Genomic DNA, 20,693 nt, shown 5'->3' with positions numbered 1-20,693 from the left:
TTAGATATCAATTTCTTAAAAAAATAGTATCTTACTTATAAACAGTTTTCAGTGTTGTAAGGATTATGGGCTAGATTACAAGTGGTGTGCTATTTAACGGTTTCACTGAAGTGTAAACTTCGCTACAATTAATCTTTTTGCGTATTTCATTCCGTGCGTATTTAAAGTTGAGAGTAATAAGAAGTATCATGACTGTGTTAACGTATTCTCCCCATAGAAGTCAATGGAGAGTGCAGAATAAATAATTTTTTACAGTATGTACAATGATTTTTAATTAATATAATTTTTTATTTTATATTTTATATGTAATATTTTAAAAACACTATACAAGATTAGTAATTCTTCATGTGCGCTGACCCGACAATGTGCTAGACCTAAATATCGAATCACACATCACGTTACACATATTTTACATTTCTATGTTCTTGACATAGAAAGAAATGTAATTTTTATTATTAAATATATATTACTATATATATATGTGATAATGTTAATGTAAAATAGATATACTGTATTTACCTATATATCTATAGGAATAGATATACAAGTATAGGTATATACAGATAGATATCATTATATTTATAAATATAAATATATAATTACAATAAAAATTACATTATTCTGTATGTAAAAACTTTTGGAATGTTAAATATGTACAGTAAATATATAGTAAAATCACATATACATAAATACATATGTACACACATATGTACACACATATATATGTACCCACAACCCCCAGTCATTCTCTTTGCCTCTAGTGCAAGGAGGAGGTGAAGTAATTAGGTGTCCTGATTAAGTTTCTTCTATCAAGATTTTTTTATTTTGAGGACAAGGCAAGATTGCTCTGATCTTCCATCACAATTTGGGTATAGCTGTACTCCACGTTAGTCTCTTCAGCAGGGCTGTGGGGCTTTAAAGCAATTAGAAACTTGTAAAGTGTGCTTTGCTGCTTTTTCCTAGCATGTTGGTGCCCTGGTATAGAAAGCCTGAGTAAGTTTACTCTGTGAGGAGCGGCATCCTCTCAAACTTTGTGAGTCGTCTGACTGCCGGTAGACTAGAATGCAGGTAAGTACCTTTTGTTCTTCTGGGACTAGAAGGCTGGCACTGATGGGGTTATGGACTCTAGCATTATCTTGTAATTAATTTGAGATGCAAACCCCTTAGTAAAGGTGTTTCTGGCAGCGTGCAGGCACTATAGATTTTTATACTATGGGGAATAAAAGGTTAATCTCCTGCAACGCATGGAGTTAACACCTTTTTAAAACTCAATTTAAAATGCTGTATACTCTGTTTTGGGTGCCTTGCAAACGAACCAGCACCATTGTTATGAGGAGGATGCTATGACTGAATGAGTTTGGTGCATAAAACCTCTGTAGCTTAGAGTGTCCTGTTTATCCGTGATACACAGCATAATGGGTGTGATTCTCTGTTGGGACAGACTTTTTAAGAATGGTGACAGAGTAAATACGGCTTAGTAACAGCAGGATGAAGCGCAATGTTTGCACGCTTCATCTCCATGCCGTTCTTGGTATGTCTCTGCCTTCTTTTTCCTTCAGTAAGAGGAGCGGCGCCATTTTGGGCTATTTCTTATAGCAAGCGATCTGAGTTTCATATAGCTCCGGTTGTGATCAGAGCGGCGATCTTTCAGCTAAGTGTCTGAGTCGGCTTGGTTAAAACAGTGTCGGAATAGACCCAGGTTACTTGTGCAATTTTTTTTCTATGTCCTGATACTGATATTGAGCTAGTAACACATGTTTAAGAAGTGTAACACTTTGTATTATTTAACAGTCCATTTTGGGGAGTTTAATTGTACGTTTGTATAAATTGTAAGTTTAAATTTTTTATGTATGCCCCTGTAGTTCTGGTAAACAACCAGGGTGATTTGCAATTTTGCTTACAGCAAGATTAATGCATGGGGATATTTATTTATATGTTAAGAGGGATTTGTTACTAAAAAAATATATTTTTCTTGTCCCTTTATATATTTTTTTCAACAATAAAGTTTTGTTTTGTTTGTTTTCCTGATACACTGCAATAATTAACTACATTTGTATATGTTGATAGTGCCACCTGAATATGCCTTTCAGAGCTCTTTATTCTGGGGCGCATTTTAAAAGATATTTCCCTCAGTCTCATGTCTCCCAGGATGATGCTGTTCAGGCAATGCCATAGTTTCTCCTTACTTGTCCCAAGCCTCTATGGTGTCACATGCAGTGCCCTGCGGTTCCTCTCATTCTCCTGGAGGATCGCCCCCTCTCCTAGACGGGTGAGGAGGTTCCTGATGGGAATTTCAGATTTGATCAGTATAATTCCTTTATCTAATGCTGGAGTTGACTACTTCAGATATATGCTTGCACACCTCGTGTACTGTTAAAGGAGGTTTTAGCTACCTGGTAGACACCGATACTCCTGTCATTGTCAACTCTTGGAAGTTTTGTAAACTTTATCAGTTTCTATGATTTTTCTTCCTAGGTGGTGTCAGGGTACCTGTGAAGTAACCTTAAATAAACTACAGATGTATCATAGAATCTAATATTTCATTTTTAGCTAAAATCTAATTTGATATGAATTGGACTCACTATAGCACAGGAGGGGGTAGACATGGGGCCTGATGGTTACCCAGGCCAGGATGCATCCTGGAATATTGGAGATTAAATTCTGCACTATTTTCAGATGAGCTAACAGAATTTCAAGATATTATGAGCTAACAGACACATGTGATAATTTAACACAATGGCTCAATGGATTTCCTTTGAAGACTAGATACGCATTTGGCTGGATAACAGAAACGCATGTTTGCATTATAACCAGGGATAGGCACTGACAAAGGCTGTGGCGGACATTTTCCAAAGTAAAGACCTTAGTGAAGGACACCAAGTTACATTTGAAATTAAAAACATTATTTTATAGTGCTTGGTGTTATTCTACTGATGCAGATACCACTGATCCTATAACCAGCCCTCCTCTGGCTATACCCACGTGCCAGTGTCACTACTGTGTCATTATATAGTGCTGGGTGCTATTATACTGATGCAGATACCACTGATCCAATAACTAGCCGTCCTATGGCTATACCCATGTGCCAGTGTCACTACTGTGTCATTATATAGTGCTGGGTGTTATTATACTGATGCAGGTACCACTGATCCTATAACCAGCCCTCCTCTAGCTATATCCATGAGTCAGTGTCACTACTGTGTCTTTGTATAGTGCTTGGTGTTATTATACTGATGCAGATATCACTGATCCTATAACCAGCCCTCCTCTGGCTATACCCATGTGCCAGTGTCACTACTGTGTCTTTGTATTGTGCTTGGTGTTATTATACTGATGCAGATACCACTGATTCTAGAACCAGCCCTCCTCTGGCTATACCCATGTGCCAGTGTCACTATACTGATGCAGATACCACTGACCCTATAACCAGCCCTCCTCTGGCTATAACCATGAAACAGTGTCACCACTGTGTCATTATATAGCACTGGGTGTTATTATACTTATGCAGATACCACTGATCCTATAACCAGCCATCCTCTGGCTATACCCATGTGCCAGTGTCACTACTGTGTCATTATATAGTGTTTGGTGTTATTATACTGATGCAGATACCACTGACCCTATAACTAGCCCTCCTCTGGCTATACCCATGAAACAGTGTCACTACTATGTCATTATATAGTGCTGGGTGTTATTATACTGATGCAGATACCACTGATCCTATAACCAGCCCTCCTCTGGCTATACCCATTAAACAGTGTCACTACTGTGTCATTATATAGTGCTGGGTGTTATTATACTGATGCAGATACCACTGACCCTATAACCAGCCCTGATCTGGCTATATGCATGTGCCAGTGTCATAGAGCTGGGTGTTATTATACAGATGCACATCCAGTATTTCACTCAGGCATTATTTATTCCATAACTTATCACCCAATATTGCTAGCAGTCTCTTGACAAGCCACTAACTTTATTCACACTACATTTTTTTATTCATATTATTTAATCAGAAAGAAAAGATATACTAAGGTTGTGGCGGACACTACAAAGGCTAGTCACGGACACTGGTGTCCGTGTACGGACAGCTTGCCTATCCCTGATTATAACTCTGAAATTCATTTTAAAGTACAACTTAGGTTTAATTTTCAATAAGGTATACTTCAGTCTTGTATAAAAATGTATATGTCCATGGATCTGAGAAATGCATTTTAGGTTTGTAATAAATTTAATGGATAACATATTCTTATATATTTTCAGGCATCTAATAAGTACATATATAATTGGTGTTTTAAATAATATCATATGTTTTATACACTCAGCAAGAGATATACAGATATTAAATATTTATATGGGATAGTAATCCAATATAGATATAATTATGTGAAACTTCTTCTGATTGCTGATCTCAAGGTATGTATGTGATATTAAGATGATAGCTGAGAAAGTAATTGAGTCCATGATGAAGGTATTATAATCCTTTAAATCTTTTCATAGAAAGTATGATTTTTAAATGCATTTTTAAGATATTATAAGTGGAATATATTCATGCTTAATCTTGAAATACTCAGAATAAAATGATATTAAACGGACAACATATGGAACATATAATTATTAAAACTAGGAGGTTAAAAGTATATAAAAATAGGCATTTGATAAAAATATATATAAGAACTGTATTTACTGTATAGCAGTGTTGAAAATGAAACTGTTTGTCTTGTCTGCTGCCCCCAATAGCCTAAATCTAGAATTACAACCAAAAGAATTTGGCTTTTAAAATGACATTTCCCAGTAGCCAATCAGAGAAGAGTGCGTATCCAAATCTATTGAATGATTAAGAGATGGGGTGGAGTTTTGTCTCAGACAAAAACTCTGCACACAGAGAAAAAAAGATCTTGGATGAAATTTCTTGGTGACTGTTTGCAATCCTGCTTGTTGCCATTTTTGCTTATAGAGAGACCAGTGTGCGAACACAGTTTTCTGTAATACATTGGGACACTCTTTGTGGATAAGAGACTATCAAGATTAATTCTCTAACAAATGTGCATAATTCTCCTAAAATATATGACGATAGACATATTTGGATATTAACTGAATTCTCAAACTGGTGATCTTGTAAAGTATAAGCAACTGTAAATTTAATATTTTAAATCAAAGATATTCTAAAGCTTTAGTTTGATTGTAGTTAATTAGATAATTAGATTGTAGTAAGTATACTGGTATTACATATTAATGTTTAAAAATTATTGATATATATATATATATATATATATATATATTAGAATTTGCCCTATTTCAGTTAAGAGGTTATTTCAGTTCAGATAAATTGGCATATCAATTGGATGTTAAAGTATTTTGTTATATTGTCTAAGCATTGTTAAGGTAACGGTCCATAAGGTCCATACTCTGGTATTTTATTGTGGTATTTTAATGTGATTCATTGTGAGTAAGTTCCTTTTAAAGGTATATTTTTTTATGATCTTTGTAAGAATATTATAACAGCATATTTGTATGGTTGATTCATAATCTAGTTTCTATAAATATAATTCAATGTGTTTATATGTGTTTAACTAATCTAAAGAATTGAGTAATAATTATTAATTTAAATTTTTTCACATATACATTTTTAATTGGGGGTTTGTTTTAAAGAATAATAACAAATAAATTGTATTATAACCCTGGTATATACTGACAGTGGAAGTTACTGGAGATACCTTTCCCTCTGTCTCCTGTCCTTTAAAGACCTTTCTGTCGCTGGCTCCATTTACATGCAACTTGTAGAAGCTTTTCTACTGGGGCCAGAGAGCGTAGACCCCTATGGATGGTAGCTAGCTTTTTTTGGTCCTTAGATAAAAGGACAGATAGCTCAGTATGCTATTGCACTGTGGCTGAGCTCTGAAGCAGTCCAAGGGTTGCAGGTTTGATCCTCTGGGAGGTCCACTCGCCTTTCATCCTTCCGAGGTTGATAAAATGTTCAGCACCTTGAGACCCTTACGGGTGATTAGCCGTAATTTACAATGCAAAGTACTATTACATTGTATTTAGAAGCTGGAGTTTAAATATTCTTTCAGAGCAAAGTATTGTCATCTTAAAATTGTTGTGCTAGCCTGCTGATGGCTGTTGTGGCCTAGTGGTTAGCAAGCCTGGCTTGAAGGCTCATGATTCAGAGCTTGTAAACAATTATGGACCTTTGTGTCCTTCTTTCGATACTTAACAAATCAGTATGTCTTTTAAAGCATTGTGGCTGATTTATTGATCAGCGAAGAAACCTACCTGTGACTCAGTGATTCAGCCTAAATTCATATCTCTGTAGTGGCAGCTTCAATGTTTTAAGTTTCTACAATTCCATGCTTCTGGTTTTTCCTTTCAAGGATGAGACCTTGTTGGATTTGATCTGGCAGTATTATCCTTCTTCCACATGTCAAGATAGTAGGACTAACGGAAGGTTTGTTTTTTCCGTTTTCTGCAGGGTTTGTCAGGCCTTAGTTTCTAACTAATCTCAGTTTAATCTAAGATTTCCTCCCGTGGGCAGATTTATCCTTCTAGAGTATCTGCTGTCCAGTTTTGATGAGAGGTTTTCCTTGAACTGGGTTCGAGCTCTTCATCTCTGGGAGTGATTGTTCAAGTCTGGGAATGAGATCTAGGTATTTCCTCAAGTTTTTCTCAGGTTCTGACCTTCAAAGTAGTACCTACTTTTCTTTGGTACAAGAGGGGTCTGTTCATAACGAACATAGACCTGAGGGATGTGTACATATTGTTCCCTTGATCAGTATCTTCTCAAGTTTCTGAGTTTCGTCATCCTAGAGGGACTTCTAGGTCTTGAAATATGATCAGGTGTCATTCTTCCTTCGAGCAATCTCTTTTTCAAGAGACCTTGTCCAGTCTTCTTTCCTATGGTGGGAAATGATTCTGGAGAGGAGTTCCTTTACTCCATCTGCAAGGGTGATTTATGGGGGATCTTTATAGATTCTCTGTCTAATAGAAGATCTTTATCTGGGACCAGGTAATCAAGGAGTTTTTCCATTTGTTCTTCCTGCTGTCTTCTGTCTGGCCATCAGGAATCTCTGGTAGTTCGGTGGATAGCTTAGTCATTTTGCAACCAGATGGTTGGGTGGGAATTGCTATTATGGTTTTCATAGATATAATTTCCTTTGCAAGTTTCTCTAAAATGGAGAATGTTCGGATCTGACTCGGTGGATAGATCGGGATCAGTGGATGAGAGACTACCTCTGGTACTGGTTTTCTGGAGTACCTGTCTCAGGGTGCGTGCTTCTGGAAACATTCCTGGAAGGCATGGGGATTTTATTCTCAGAAGTGTATGCGTTCCTCCTTTAAGTATGAGGGTGAGTTACTTTACTCTGATGGCTTGGCCTCAGTTGTCATTAAATTGGCATTTAATCTCTGTCTTAATTCATCTACTAGGGGGGAACTCGGAGTTCCTTAGTCTTGTAAGAGCTGATTTGATTGTTCAGTGGCAATTCACAATGGCTGGTTGTTCTCCTCTCTTTAGGGGTGAACAATTGAATTTTTAATCAGTCTGATAATTCACTCCGGTGAGTGGTTCTCTGTCTGGAGGTGTCTTCCAGGTAAACCCTAAAATGGGGGATTCTGGTGTTGGCTACTGCCGTTTCGGCAGACTGACAAGCTTATGTGGTTAAGTTCAGGGTCATGTGATCACAGACTACCTTGCTAAAATTTCTGGTGGTTGTTTTCTTAGGAATCAGTCTTGCATATCTAATTCCCCCATTTTTCTCTCCTTTCACTAGTTATTATCCTATCTAGCAGGAGAAAGAGTTGATTAATCTATTAGCTCCTGTGTAGCCTCACAGGATCTGGTATGCAGATCTAGAGTAATGATCTCCTCTCCCTCCTTGGAGACTGTTTCTGAGTAATGACCTTCTGAATAGGGTTCCTGCCTTCATTTTATTTTCGTTTTCTCTAAAGCTTACTGCTTGGATATTGTTCGCTTAGTTGGTCTAAGCATGGTTTTCCTGCCTCGGTCTTTAAGACCATGTTTCAGGCTTGCTTGCCAATTACTAGAAGGTTTTACATAAGATGTAGCATAAATATCTTATTGGTTTGAATCCAAGGGTTTCTCTTGGAGTTGGGTCAGGATTCCTGGGATTTGTCTTTCTCCAGGAAGGCTTGGAGTAGGCAGTTCCCTCAGGGGTCAGATCTCTGTCTTATACATTCTGCTATACAGGTGTCTCATGGACGTGCCGGAAGTCCAATCTTTTTGTCAGGCCTGGGTCAGCATCAGGCCTGTGTTAAATCATTTGCTCCACTTTGGAGTCTTAACCTTGTTCTTTTAGCCTTGCATCAGGCCATGTTGGAGCCTATACATTCCTTAGATATTAAGATGTTATCTTGGAAGATTTTGTTTCTACTAAGAGAGTCTCTAAACTCTTGGCATTGCTTTATGGTCTCCTTATCTTATCTTTTCCAAATAAGGTGGCACTGCGTGCTACGTTAGTTTCCCTTCCTAGAGTGGTTTTAAATAGATATACTGGTCAGGAAATAGTTGTACCCTATTCCTCCTTCTCATAATGAGTGTTTGTTCCACAACCTAGTTGTGGTGCATGCGCAGACATTCTTCTTGCAGGCGACTAAGGTCTTCCGTTAGTCTTCTGTTTTGTATGTCTGTTTCTCTGGGAAACGCAAAGGACAGAGAACTATGGCTCATTTTCATTCGCTCTTATCCTTTGGCCTATGTCACTGCTGGATTTCAGCCTCATGAGAGAGTCACGCCTCATTCCATGAGGGCTGGTTCTTCTTTCTGTTGAACAAGTTTGCAGGATTGCAGCTTAGTCCTCTATGCATACTTTATAAATTTGATATGTTGCTTCTGCTAAGGCTTACTTTGGGAGAAAGGTTTTGTTTTTATTTGGGCAGCGGTGCCTTCTGTTTAGGTTACCTGTCTTGTCCCTCCCTTATCATCTGTGTCCTCTAGCTTGGGTATTGATTCCCAACAGTAATTGATGATGATCTGTGGACTCACCGTGTCATTAGAAGGAAAACGAAATTTATGCTTACCTGATAAATTTCTTTCTTTCTTGACATGGTGAGTCCACTGCCGCCTTGTTTTTTCTGACAGTTTTTTATTATATAAACCTCAGGCACCTTTGCACCTTTTGTTGCTTCCTTTCTTGCCTTTCCTTGGTCGAATGACTGGGAGTTGTGGGTAGGGGAGTGATACTTAACAGCTTTGCTGTGGTGCTCTTTGCCTCCTCCTGCTGGCCAGGAGTGATATTCCCAACAGCAATTTATGATGATCCGTGGACTCACCGTGTCAAGAAAGAAAGAAATTTATCAGGTAAGCATGGTAAGCATAAATTTAGTTTTTCTGACGCACGTAAAAACCCGATATCTAGCCCAAAATGTATTTATAATCACATAACATAATTTCCTTTGTAAAACATAAAAGACATTACTGAGTCCTTTTACATTACTAAATGATGCCCCATATTTTACAGTTGCACATGATGCAGAGTTGTATTTTAACTTAAAGGGATAGTAATCACCAAAAATGTTATTGTTTAAAAAGATAGATAATCCCTTTATTTACCATTCCCTAGTTTTGCATTATCAACTCTGTTATAGAAATACACTTTTTACCTCTGTAATTACCTTGTATCTAAGCTTCTGCAAACTGGCTCCTTATCTCAGATCTTTTGACAGACTTGCATTTCAGGCAATTAGTGCTGACTCTTAAATAACTTCACGTGTGTGAGCACAATTTATATGAAACACATGAACTAATGCCCTATAGCTGTGAAAAACTGTCAATTGCATTCAGATAAGAGGTGGGCTTTGAGATTAGCATATGAGCCTACCTAGGTTTTAGCTTTCAAATAAGAATACCAAGAGAACAAAGCAAATTTGATGATAAAAGTAAATTAGAAAGTTATTTAAAATTGCATGCCCTAAATCAAATCATTAATTTGGACTTTACTATCCATTTAAGCCAACTAGGCCTGTGCTTAGGGCAGCAGGATAGAGTGTGGCAACAAATTTTGAGAGGTCATTTTATATCACTTTGCCCTTCAAAAGTTTTATTTATTAATGTTATTAATGTTATTAAATATCAGTGTTCCCTGGTTGTCTAGTGGGAGTGACTTTAAGAAAAATGGCAGCAGGTGCCCTCCACTAATATTAGCACCCTTGGTTAATATGAGCAACGAAGGCTGTGAAAAAAATGTCTTTATTGTTAAACCATTTAAACTTTTGTTAAAAAAATACACAAAAATACAGGTGGCCCTCGTTTTGCGCCAGTTCAATTTGCTCCGTTTCAGAATAACACCCTTTTTTCAGTCATGTGACTGCTATTGAAAAGCACTGAGAAGCAGTGCATTGATTAAAATAAGGGAAGGCTAGTAGGTGGAGCTGTGTGCTTGTGTTGCAGCAAAGATATGCAAGCCAAGCAGGCTGAAATTAATCAGTGTAACCAGACCTGAGCTATCAAGCAGCTTTCAAAGGAACAAGATCTAGCAGCCACTTCCCTTTTATCTTCATCTGAGGAAGCGTTTTTTGTGAAACGCGTGTCAGGGTCCCTAGGAATAGCTTCGTCTCTCCTTGTTTCTTTTAATTCGCTTACCGGGGTCATGTAAAATCAGTCTCTGTTACAAATCATTTATGTTAGTCTCAGCCTACCAGCTATAAAAAATATAAGAGTAATCCTAAATCAGCCCTCGGATTGTAAGGGCTTAGTTTACCTTTTATAATACTTTGCTGGCTGACTATATTAGTATATTACTTTAACAGACTCACTACTATTGTCTCTTGGTTTGTGTTTTTAACTTAGCCTATGCTTATGTATGAATGATTATTCCTAGTTAATTCGATATAGATTAATAGTATGAATGGTATGGAATAATATTCTTTGTAACCTATATCAGTTCTGCAGAGTTTACAAATAATTAGTTTCGCAGAGCCTAACTCCTTTTACTAAGTTGTATACTTGTTTACAATTAGGTTTCTAGTTGTTAGCCGCAAGTATGGGGTCAATAAACACATGGCCTTGATTTTGCAGCCAGATATTGTCTCATACAAATGCATAGTACCCAAAGCTACATATGTGCAGCACAATGTTATGTGATGTTACAATAAAGGGATAATCTGTGTTCCCACATCAGTCAGTACCTACTTACTTGACCGATCCATACAGCTTGGATGATCAAGTTACTAAAGCACCTGTAGAGCGCTCTGTCTTCGAAAACTTTGTCCCATCATTTCTGTCTACAACTTTTTCTCCTCCTGTTGCTTGTTTTGTCCCACAGGAACTGGTTTTGAAAGAGCTGGTGTCTGACCGGAAAAACCCTCCTAGGCTGCTAGGCTCCTGGAACTCCCAGTCAGCCACCTCACAATGGACACCCGCCTAACCCCTCTCAGGCTGGCCGGGCTCCTGGAACTCCCGGTCGGCCACAGAACAGCAGGACACCTGCTAACTTTACCCCTGGTCGCTCTAGCTGCCCTTTGCCCCAGAGCTCTGTTCTTTTGGGATTGGTAGCCCCTAGGAAGGACAAGAGGTGGGGGAATTACCGGAGGGGAACTCCTTTAGGAACCGGGGGTTTTGGACACTTCTACCCCCATAACTTCAACGGACTATATCTCCGGTCCCCAGTAATGAATCACACCGTCTTGGGACAGAGAGCTTTTAAATGGTACCCTGGAAGTGCTGCTGCTTCCCCGGGATCACCCTGAAACCGCCACCCCTGGGTCCTAGGAGTCTCCTATGGAGGCGCCGGTCTGTCTGGAGGGGCAGGAGTGGCGGGAAAATTGTGGGATTGTCCAGTGTCTTATCAAGATGAGCTTTGTGTATAAGCAATAAGCGTTGAGGAGTTTCGCTGCCTGCTTTTTTCACTCAAGTCTTATGGAGGGTAGTACTCTTTGAGATGGGACTGGAGTTTTAAGTAGTCCTGTCAGCCTCTCAGTGAGAGCTTGGATGAAAGTTGGAGTCCGGAGATGCAGGAAGAGTCTTTCTGGGAAACCATCCTTACTCATATCAACAGCTCCATAAGCAATCAGCGTTGACGAGTTTTGCTGCCTGCTTTTTTCACTCAAGTCCATGTCAGAAGCGATGCTACTATTTGTCACACTTGAAGGACCGTGTTAAGGCATAGATTCCGGTAAGATCGTTTCATTTTCCTTTCACTGTGGGAATATAATGTAAGCATAGAACACAGGGTCTCAGTGGGACTCCTTTATCTTTATGGAATCAAGGGTTAATATCTCCTGAGGGGGGTTATTGAACAGTGGGTGACTTTAATCATATTTGTTATGTGATTCTGTCTGCTTATGTGTAGTGATGTTGGGGCTCATGGCTTTTACGGAACGTACAGGGTTTTTCGAGCTACGCAGTTTCTTCATGGGACTGGCACGCTTTTCCTTGACCTGTTGGTTGCACCTTGTGACTGGGCGTGGTCACGTTTTCATTTTCCATTTCCGTATTCTTGACCGAAGGTCGGTGGAGAGGGTCTGTTCTCTACTTGTCTGGATCATAGGCGGTGGTGAGTGCCCCAGCCATTGGGGGTGTGAGGTGCCAGTTTTGTTTGTACAAAATTTGTCCTGTCAAGTTATAGAGGTTTCTGATTTTTCTGAGGAGGATTTCTCTGATTCAGATTCTGTTTCCTGCTTAGATTGTATGGAGGCCCGGGTAATCTAGCCCAATCAATTATGTTCTGTATGCCGTAATAGAGTGCTCTTTTCTTCCTCTGGGTAGAGATTAGAGACCGCTGAGCCATCCGCCTCTGAGAATTCTGTGTCCCGTGAGGTGCTGTCTGTGGAATTTTCTGTTCCTACACAGGCAGTTGTCCCAAATGCCGTTACCCCTTCTCCAGAAGGAGGTTTATTTCCACCAGAGGTTACAACTCGGTTGAGCATGGCCATATTCTTGGCGTTGGTGCATTTACAGCTTCCTGAGGGCAAACGAAGAGCTTAGCTGTGTCCTCTTAAACTGGGGACGCCAGGTGAGGCGGGTTTTTCCTCTGGGGGAGCGGTTCCTTCTGAGGCTTCAGGGGTACTGCCATCAGGGTCGGGGCCTTCAAATGCCCTGTCAGAGATGGATTTTGCCTTTAGATTCAGACTGACGTGCCTGCGTGTACTGCTGAGGCAGGTATTGGCGGCTTTGGAGGATTTCAGTCTTTATTGGCCTCTGGATCCTCAGTCTTCTGATTCTGATGCGAACAGCACTAGATGAGTGGACGGATATGGATCCTACTCCTGATTCTCTTTTGTTTTGTGTATCTAATCCCCAGTTCTGAGCTCTTGAGGAATCAGGTCTCGGACAGGCTGGCCCTGTTAGTGTTTCTATCCTTTTTGGCGTTCACCTGCTGGTGCTGCCTACTTTCTTTTTATCCGGTTAGGATGTGTTTCTTTTTTTCCCGGAGCTAGAGACTGTTGTAGACTTTTCCTTTTAGGAAACTCCTTTCTTCTCTGGGATTTTGATAGTAGCGATTTTATGGTCGTGATGGTTGTTGCTTCCTGCGGAAATAGAGAAAAAAAAAAAAAAAGATTTTAAGAGACAATGTTTAAGCCTCAGAGCTCATTTGTCTGTTTGTTTAGTCTAGCCCTGCTAAGGTTTAGAACTTTCAGTTAGCAGTTAGTCCTTAAACATTTCGGTTGTACCCTGGTCAGCAGACTGGTCCTGGTTGGGTACTAGTTCACTCTGTTCTTTTGAGGTTATATCAGACATTTTGTATCCTTGACCACAGGCTGGTCCTATTTGGGTACTAAGTTTGCTTACCCTTTTGTTATGATGTTGTTTTTTTTGTTTCTACAAGTTATAGGAGGCCCTTCTATCCTAGATATCAGGCTGGTCCTACGTTATTTCATCTTGGTGGGGCGTCCAATGTTGGTTGTACTCGATACTAAGTGTTTTGTCCCTGCATAGCTTACGTGTTTTGCTGGGATTACGAATTCTGCTATTGCAGTATATTTGTAGTTCCTGAGGTCCTTGGACAGGAGCTAGAGCCCTCCCTTCCGAGGGGGGAGAATTAGATGACTGCATGGAAATCTCCAGTACCTGGTGTAGGTGGCGATTATTCCCCCCTATTGGTACTCCTTGTGGATTGGATTGTTCAATTTTCAGATCTCTTTCGCCAGTGTTTCTCTCCTCTTTTTTGAGGATTGCTATGCTTTTCACTTTCTCTTGCCTTTTGGGGTAGGACTTTGTGTCATTTGGTTGCGGAGACTAGGTTCTTAGGGACTGTTTTTTGTCCTTGCAGTATCCCCTTTTTGATCATATAAACTTGGGTATCTGGGAAATTGTTATGTAGTCTCTCTTGCCATCAACCGATAGGAGTTTTAGGATGCTTGTTCATTCATTAATTCCTTGAGCTGTAGGTTCCTGAGGGTTGATCGAGGCTGGATCTTTAGAGACTGTCATATTCTATCAATCATGGAGGTCTGATCTCTTTTGGGTCCATCCTTTGTCTTCGGACTATGTGGGTATTGTCTTAGAGGCCTTTTCGGGGCTGAGTGGACAGCCACTGGGATACATCATGAGAGATCAGAATTCAAGACCCCATGGGGGTATGGCATGCATCAACTTTGGTGCTGATTTCATTTCCAGGTAACTTTGGTTGTTCCACAAGGTTTTTGGTCTTGATCCGGCACCTGGTTTTGGGGGTCCGGTTTTTTAACCTAGTCCTTGTCTTTGACTTGGCATTTTGGTTACTCTGTTTTCAAGATTTTAATAGTCTTGGATCTGTACGGCGTTCAGTAGCAGGCTAGTTTTCCCGGTCCTGGGGAAATCTCCTTGTTCCTACTGGGGCGTTTCTTTTTCTCTCTTTTGGAGAGATGGAGGAAGTTTTTTCCTGGGAATTTCTTTACTGGAATATTCCTGGGTTTCTTTGTTTTCCTTCTATTGGGAAGGATCTGATCTACTGCGCCTATCCAGTTGGCTCCTCCTGAGGTAGTTTTTCTCTTCTGACTCTAGGAGTTCAGTGGGTTGAGGGTTTCTCTTGTCTGCAGTGTAGCCTCTCTTCAGGTTTCTGAGGGGCAATGAGGATAGGTATCCTGGATACCGAGTTAGTATCTCTGGGTGTTGGTGCCTCCTTCCTTCTCCTTTCCTTAGGAACTCGTGGTTGGAAATTCATTAAATGATCTCTGGGCCTTGTTGATGCTGGGATTTTTTTTTTTAATCTCTCTTGTCCTTGGGACATTGATAGTCGCTTCTGTGATAGGGCTGTTCAATCGGAGTAGGGGGTCAGGTATTCTGACTGCTTTGTTTGGGCATTGACCACGTATTTTGTCGCCAGAAGGATCCTTACTTGGGAGAGAGAGAGAGAGATTGCCTTGGCGGTTTTTTCACTGGGGGAAGGACTTATGTGTGTATAAATGTTTGGCTTGTGCATTATTGGTCTGATGAAGGGGAGCAATCGCCAAACGTTACAGAATAAAGTGATTATTTGCTGTTAAGTCCAGAGACTGCTGTTTTCTGTTCTCTATATCTAAACCTACTCTAGCACCCTGGCACCTGGAGAACTGTTTGTGAGAGTGCACCTGTTTCATGTGTGTATATACCTATACCTGTATATTTATTCTTATAGATATATATAGGTATAGATATCTATTTTACATTAACATTATCATATATATATATAAATAAATATATATAAATAATAAAAAAAACTTTTTTATATGTGAAGAACGTAGAAATTAAAAATATGTGCAGCGCAGTTTATTTGGCTATTGAAACTAAGAAGAAGCGTAGGTCTGTAAAGTAGAAGTTTTTTGGCTAAAAAGGAAGACTCCCACAATGCAGTTGGTGGAAAGTGACATGCCCCAAAATGATAGTGAAACAAAGGTAAATTGTTAGAAAAAAACAAAACTGACTATAAATGACTATACGCCCTTTTAACTGACTTAAGTTGTAATCTTCGGCTGAGACATTCTTGTACCATGCTTGTTGCATGTTTCAGTTTATCTTTTTTTTCAATTCCACACGGTCAATGGAGTGGAATTTACATTGCAGACATAACACAGCATTAAATGATACCTTTTTACGCCTAGAAATGTGCATAATGCAAATATCCAAAGACATCTCCTGCAGCACAAGAGTGAAACAAACCAGTATTACTCTATATAATAGCAATAAAATCCATAGCTAGTTTGACTAAATTAAAACAGCATCTTTCACATGATTAACATATATAGGTTTTAGGTGAGAATTATATTACCCAGGCAATCTATTGATTAAACTACATTTAGATAGAACAGCACAGCTTTGTTTAGATGATACTGTGTTTGTTTTTGTAGAGGCCACAGATGAAGTTAATATTCATGCAGACAATCCTCTTAGTATAGCAGCTGTAGAAGCTGTCCCTGTGATAGAAAAACAGCCAGGAATCTGAAGAGGAGGAGGCATGAGCTCTGTGTTGTCATGGAGATATGTTTTTGCAGATTTAAGAGGTGAGAGTTTGTATGTGAGAGAGAAGATGAGACTCTTCCTAAGCACTTAAAGTAAATCAACAAAAATTAACATCTGGACTATGCACTGTACAGTATGCAATTGAGATTTAAAAAAATCTTAAAATAATATCATAAAATGATATCATGTAAGATACATGGGAGAACCTGCCCCTTCCTCCATCAAAAGCATAGTAAGTAACTCATTTAGATTTGCAACTGAGAATGTGATGGGACAGATTTGTAAATCCCCAGTGTTGTTTTATGTTGCTGCATTGTTTTCTAAATTTTGGATATTGTCCTTTTAAAAATGTACTTGCAGGAAAATATTTCAGATTGAAATGTTGCAGCAATTTAAAAAGGGCACCTAAAAAATGCTGCAGGGTTACAATGTGACAAATAGAAATGTTGCACTGTTAGAATGTGGCAAATTGGGATTAGCTATGGTTAACCACTTGTCTGCCAGAATGGGCAGCAATATGCCAAGCAGGAAACAAGTGTAAGATAGTTGAATGTTTTAGTTCCTCAGGGCTATTTCTCACTATAAATATATATATATATATATATATATATATATATATATATATATATATATATATATATATATACACACATACAGTATGATATGACATAGCAAAATCCTGCGCAAAGTGACAGTTTTGAATGCTTACAAAAATATTTTGCCTGCATGGCTTTTGTACTGCAGTGCTTAATTGGTACTATATATTTTGCATGTATTATATATATATATATATATATATATAGAAGCAAAAATTAGTAAGCACTCACTGGACTGTAGACAGCAATTTACATCAAATAGAATTTATTGTGACGTTTCGGGACCAACAGCGTCCCTTCCTCTGACAAACAACAGGTGCAAAAACCAAACATTTATAAACCCATATAACCCTCCCCTAGGTGAACTACCAATGAGAATGTGCCGTGTGCAAAAATTGAGTCGTGTGCAAAACCAGCATAGGTCCCTGTAATTAGGGTAAAATATAGTGAATAATGTTATAAATGAGTAAATGTATATACACTAATGTGTGATCCTATGTGAACAAACTGTAAATATGTCTGATAGCCCCTAAGACATGAACAACTATACCGGACTTTTCATAAAAGTAAAAACAACAAAATGCCTGATAGGTGGAAAATGACATACCCCCGTGGCTTGATAGGGCAGGCAGATTTGTCATTGGTGGACACGCCTTGATCGATGTTATTGGTCAAACATTCTGAAAACCACAAGCGTTCCAATTGGCTAACCAGACGCAGATGACTAACCGTCACAAACAACAGCAATATGGACGGTTGTCTTGGAAACCCAAGACAACATTTCCTATATCACGACTTTACCGCGTCTCGCAAAATTAGAAATACACAAACGTCACTCCGCGACATATGCAAGCTCCGGCGGTTGTCCTGGCAACAACTGTACATAAATAAATAAACATGCCTGATAGGTGGAAAATGTCATACCCCCGTGGTTTGATAGGCAGATTCGTCATTGATGGTCACGCCTTGATCGATGTTATTGGTCAAACCTTCTGAAGATAACAAACGTTCTAATTGGTTAACCCGACGCAGATGGTCACAAACAGTAGCACTGTGAACGGTTGTCTTGGTAATCCAAGACATCATTTCCATATAACCCGACCTTACCGCGTCTAGCAAAAGCATAAATACACAAACGACACGCCGCGACGTATACACGCTCCGGCAGTTGTCCTGGCAACAAATATAACAAATAATAAACAGCACCCATGGTGTTGGCTGAGCTGAATCCTATCGCCCTAATAACATCAACTATCATAGTGCCCAGGGAACACACCGCCTCATCATCTTAACAAAAATAAAACTATAAAACCAAAAACCATGTCAAGATCATCGCCGTGACACCCTAGCGAATCACTATACATCAAGCTACCTGGTTGCCATAGCAACCCAAGCATACATACCAACCACCAATAGAGGTCTCGCTGTATTCTATATATAACCAAACATAGGGAGTCCAGAGGCGCCTAACTGGCCTTCACAACAGAGATGTGAAAATAACAATAAAAAAATAAAAAAATCAAATAGAAAATGCCAAGCAGCAATCGCTTTACAATAACACGAAGTGCATCTACAACAATCCCTGCCGACTTAACATATCGTGTCAACCCGTGACATATAAAGGAAATGGCAAACACCATCTGTCAAACCCTATATCTCTGTTTACTCCAAACAGAAGGGCAGACACAATCATCGCTAATGATAACAGCAGTGATAAACGAAAAATCAGAGGAACAGAATGGGTGACTCCACATTGGGACCTACACCCACCCTGACACTACTACTTGTGTATAAACAATATCATACCCCAGTGGCAGTCCTATATCCTAAACCATCAAAACCTAAAATTAGGTAGAATAAAAATGACATAAAAATAAAAAATCTACCAACTACCCAAAAACAGCACCACCTGTCGGTGGCCAACAACCACATGTGATAACCCAATTCAATATCGAAAAAGGACACTTAATCACCCCACAGCCCTATGTCATCAGGACCGTAACTCATGTATAGAAGGCATATCAGACACACAGAACTCAAAGTGTATGTGATATGTGTCATATAATTCTCATTAAAAAATTAAAAACAAATTAAAACCAAAACACACCTCATGTTAACTAATAAATATTGAAAAAATATGGAAAACAATATATGGTACCAAAATAGAGGAGGACATGTACGCACTCATAAGAGTATATAAAGGACACAATAGGAAATTAAAACCAAATTAGGCAAACAGAGGATAACTAAAGCATGGAACGTAGACTCTCATTCCGCCATCACCATGTAATACAGGGTGATGAATGCAGGATCAATAGATCAATAGGCTCTCATCCAATCAATGGACTCTCATACGACCAGGTCTTTATAGGAAGTTCTGCCATCCCGTTTGGATGTTGAGGCCTCTCGGGGCCAGTGTGCATAGTTCATGAATCCACCGTGCTTCTTTTTGTAACAGGATCTTGGCTCTATTTCCTCCTCGTCTTAGCACTGGCACGTGGTCAATGATTCTAAACCGTAGGTCACTCACTGTGTGTCCCGCTTCTAGGAAGTGACGTGCTACCGGATGTTCTGCCTTCCCAGATTTTATTGCTGCTCTAATGCTCGACCGATGATTCGGCATTCTCACTCTGGCATCGTCAGTCGTCTTTCCAGTATAGAATTTCCCGCAGGGGCAATTGAGAAGATATATGATAAACTGGGTTGTGCATGTCAAAAAATACTTGATCTGATATCTTTTGCGACGATCTGGATGTTGAAATGTCGTACCCGTGTGCATGCTGTTACAGGTTACACAACTAATGCATTTATAGCATCCCACTTTTTTCTTCAGCCAAGTATCATTTTTCAAGGAGATATCAGTCTTCATTAGCATGTCTCTCAATCTCTTGCCTCTACGGTATGCCATTCTGGGTTTCCCGACCAATCAGCAAATGGTAATGTAGGATCACTCTGGAGTATTTTCCATTCTTCTTTGACTGCTTGAGCAATCTGGTACTGGTCTGGGTTATATGTTGTCACAAATGTAAGTTGTGTATTGGTTACGATGTTTTGAATTTGTTGTTCATTTTGAGATGAGAAAGCCCGTTCCAATTGATTCTCCAGATTCTTTTTATTATAACCTCGTTGGAGAAATCTTTGTGTCATTTCTGACAATTGCATTTGCATCAGGTCATCATCGGTATTATTTCTTATTACCCTTTGGTATTGTGCTTTCGGAATATTGCGTATGAGTGCTGGCTGGTGGCAACTCCTAGCATGTAGCAGTGTGTTACGATCCGTTTTCTTCCTGAAAAGTGTGGTACCCAGTCCATTAGAGGTTTTAAATACTCTAACATCAAGAAAATCAACTGTGGTCTTGTTGAAAGTATGTTGAAATTTGATAGTACTGTCCATCACATTCAGGGTATGGATCCAATCGTCCAACGCTTGTTCACCATTTCTCCATATAAGGAACACGTCATCTATGTAACGACAATAAAAAGAAATGGCATCCATTTCATACACCTTCATCTGGATAGATTCATAATCAGCCATAAATAGATTGGCCAGCGATGGGGCCATATTTGACCCCATCGCGGTCCCTTCTATCTGAAGGTAGTAATTATTCTCAAAACGGAAGAAATTATTTTCCAAACATATCGTTAGGAGATCAACCATGACTTCTTCTGGAGGTCCCACATATGGACTCTTTCGTAGATGGTTAACTACAGCTGCAATACCCAATT

The 20,693-nt window shown here is 39.3% G+C and overlaps 2 protein-coding genes across 2 annotated transcripts in view; one reads left to right on the top strand and one right to left on the bottom strand.

The window, feature by feature from the left end:
• The window catches only part of ELMOD1 (ELMO domain containing 1), a 249,110-nt gene that overhangs the window by 82,125 nt on the left and 146,292 nt on the right, over positions 1–20,693 (top strand). The gene's annotated exons all lie outside the window — the stretch shown is intronic.
• Positions 1–20,693, bottom strand: part of ALKBH8 (alkB homolog 8, tRNA methyltransferase) — a 532,982-nt gene that overhangs the window by 397,166 nt on the left and 115,123 nt on the right. The window lies entirely within an intron of this gene.

Source organism: Bombina bombina, chromosome 3, assembly GCF_027579735.1.
Source record: "Bombina bombina isolate aBomBom1 chromosome 3, aBomBom1.pri, whole genome shotgun sequence".
Classification (NCBI taxonomy): domain Eukaryota; kingdom Metazoa; phylum Chordata; class Amphibia; order Anura; family Bombinatoridae; genus Bombina; species Bombina bombina.
This window is presented reverse-complemented; position numbering and strand designations above follow the sequence as displayed.